At 38.1% G+C, this 3,366-nt stretch overlaps 1 non-coding gene across 1 annotated transcript; it reads right to left on the reverse strand.

Annotated features, from left to right (window-relative positions):
• Nucleotides 1-2,513: 2,513 nt before the first annotated feature.
• Nucleotides 2,514-2,620, reverse strand: LOC133037539 (small nucleolar RNA R71). Its single transcript, XR_009687626.1, has one exon. It is a non-coding gene; the product is annotated as a small nucleolar RNA R71 (small nucleolar RNA).
• Nucleotides 2,621-3,366: the final 746 nt, after the last annotated feature.

The raw sequence follows: 3,366 nt of genomic DNA on the forward strand, positions 1-3,366 counted from the left end.
TATCCTCTCAATGTGGTAATATCACCCCTTATGGTTGTCATCTCATGTTGAAGAGTGGAAAATTGGTTGTTCATTTCACCTCTCAAGTTGTTGAAATTAGAGGTCATGGAGGTGGTAAGGTTAGCAAAATCTTCTTCAAGGTTTGAAGTGAAGAGCTTGGGGTATTGGAGGCACTTCCTCTTCGCCTTCCTCTTCACTTTGAGCTTGGACTTCTTGCTCTTCCCCTTCACCTTCACTTGGGACCAAGTGTTCTTCATCATGGGCATGTGAAATTGGATTGGTGGGAATCCACTTTTTTTCCTCTTCATTGAATTTGTAGAGCATGAATTTGAATGTGATCTCACCAAGAGTGTGGAATCCTTGGGTTCATAAACATTGGTTTCATCTTCTATTGGGATTCCTTGAAGTGGGAATAAATAGCTAAGGAGATAGCCATAGGGTAATGCCCTTCTTAGGCTATTTTTAGCCTACGTTTTGGGTCACTTTTTATAGTTGTTTTCCTTCTTTATTATTATATTTGAAATATAATTACGCTTGTTTTCTTTGGTTTCAGGTTTCATACTTGGAATGTATAAATTGATCAAATTTCGGAAAACAACAATCTATAGAATAGAGAAAATTCTGCAAGAAAATAAAGCTGAAACTTCAAGCTTAAATTTGACTATATTCTAATCAGATTTTGGAAAAAGTCAAAACATAAAAGTTTTAGATTTCTTTTTCTTCTTTCAAACTCGTCTTGAATCAACTCATTTGGAGTTTGTATGTGAATGTTATGTACATTTTACTGAAAGATGCTGAAGCTGTCAAATTTTGCTTCAGTAGTCGCGACCACCACTTTCCATGGTCGCGACCCTTTCTCATGGTCGCGACCATGGTCGCGACTAGGAGGCCAAACAGCAAGTTTTTTTTTTCGTATTTTGCCTATGGTCGCGACTAGGCTTTATATGGTCGCGACTAGGGGCGAAATACGAGATTTTTGACCAGTTTTTGACTTTTTCAAAGGTAGCAACCCTAATTTCTATTTAAGGGGCTCGTGTTTTAGAAGGAAAGGAGGCAGAAATTGGATCCGAAAGTGAAAGAAGGAGGCAGAGGAAGCAATGGTGGCGATCCGGAATGCAATCACCAACTAGTTCTTTCTTAAATTCTTAATTTCTATGTTAATTTCTGTTTTAGTTTTGATTATGGATGTTATTATAGATTTTATGAACTAAACTCCTATTTAGGGAGATGATGAATGTTGATTGAAATTACTTTTGGTTAATGATAATTGTTATTTCTCCTTTCTTGATTGTGAATTTATCCATATTTGTGTTTAATTACATGTTTAAGATTGATCACTTTCTACATGTTCTATGATCTTAATTTAAAATCTAAAAAGTGAGAATTGGGAATGCTAAAATTGGATAAACTAGGTTTTGATGTGAAACGAAAGTATTTGCATAGCCTTTGTGACATTTAGATTATTGCTTAATGCTGATTATATGATAATCTATCTCGGAGATTATTAGATAACATGTGATTTAGGACCTAAAAGATCTGAAAAGAGTTAGGTTAATTTTATAATCTGCCATTCACATAAAGAAAGAGGAATAGTAATTAGCATTAACAATTGGGTAATTCAATCAACAGGATTCCTTTCCCTAATTTCTCATCCTTGATTAAACACCTTTATTGCTTTCTTTAATTTTCTTGTCTTTCTTTATTTCAAAATCTATCAAAATTATTTATCTACCAAATAGAATCATAAGTCTAATTTAGTGGTATTCAGTTCAATTCCTTGTTGTTCGACCTCACTTGCGTGAGTTTACTACTTGATTACGTGCACTTGCGTATTGTTCATAATTTTTCGTAACAAGTTTTTGGCGCCGTTGCCGGGGAATTGTTTAAAAAATGATATTACAAAAAAATTAGATTAAAATTCTACTTTGGTTAATTTTTCTTGCTTATTGCTAATCTGTTTCTCTTAGATTGTCTTATTTTAGGCATTGGGGGTGCATGCGACGTCAAGGACAAAGTGTAATACTGCCGGTTGATCTTGAAATTGAGAAGACCTGTAGAAGAAACAGAAGAAACAAGAGGCAAGAAAGAGTCTCAGCAACTGCTGAAACAGAAGAAATCATGGCTTATAATGCCAATGGCGGTAACAATGGAGGCAACAACGGTAATAATGGTGGTGCCATTGAAGATCAAGCAAATGGTCGTAGTTTGAGGGACTACATTCTTCCAACTTTGAAATAAAGCCTGCCATACTCCAAATGGTGCAATCCTCAGTTCAGTTCGGTGGACTCCCCTCTGAAGACCCCAATCTGCACTTGTCAAATTTCATGGAGTTATGTCAGACCTTCAAAGTAAATGGAGTCAGTGATGATGCAATCTGCTTGAGACTTTTCCCATTCTCGCCGAGAGAGCGAGCTAAGAGTTGGTTGATCTCCTTGCCACCGAACTCTCTTACAACATGGACTGATTTGGGGACAAAGTTCTTGTCCAAGTTTTTTCCTCTAGCAAAAGCTACCAAACTGCGAGGTGAAATTAATAATTTTTGTCAACTTGACAATGAATCTCTCTATGAGGCTTGGGAGAGGTTCAAGGATCTCATCAGAAAATGTCCACATCATGGGATCAAAAAGTGGATGTTGGTTCATAATTTCTACAATGGGCTGATTCGTAATACCAGAACAATTATAGATGTCGCAGCTAGTGGGCCATTTATGAGAAAAAGTGTAAACGAGGCCTATGATATGCTCGAAGAAATGGCCATGAATAACCAACAATGGCCAACTGAAAGAAGCCAAATGAAGAAAGTTGCTGGTACGCACGAGGTAGACGCCATTACCAAGTTGATAGCCCAAGTGGAGGCCCTGACGAAGTTGATGACTGCTCAGGTGAAACAGGCTCAAGTTACTTGTGAGCTATGTGGGGGCCCTCACACATATGACACATGCCCGGTGGATGTGAACAGTTTGCCAATGGATCAAGCAAAAGCCATTGGGAACTATTCTCAAAACAATAATTATGGGCACACCCAACAGGGGTTCTACCAACAGAGAAATCAGCCCCAACAAAACCAACAACAACTGCAACAACAAAATCCTAGTGGAGGCTTAAATATCCAAGCTGACTTATTGCTCCAATTCATGATGGAGACTAGAGCCTCCATTAAAACATTGGAAACTCAAATGGGACAGTTGACAGCTCAAATGGGCAACCGTACTCAAGGGAATTCACCTAGCACTAGTGAGGCAAGGGGAAAAGAGCAATGTCAAGCAATTTCCTTTAGGAGTGGAAAGAGTTATGAGGAACCTAGTGGCAATCAACTAGTTGAAGATGTGGTTCAGGATCAACAGGCACAGACACAGGCACCAAAGG

The sequence above is a fragment of the Cannabis sativa genome, chromosome 4 (assembly GCF_029168945.1).
Source record: "Cannabis sativa cultivar Pink pepper isolate KNU-18-1 chromosome 4, ASM2916894v1, whole genome shotgun sequence".
Taxonomy (NCBI): Eukaryota; Viridiplantae; Streptophyta; class Magnoliopsida; order Rosales; family Cannabaceae; genus Cannabis; species Cannabis sativa.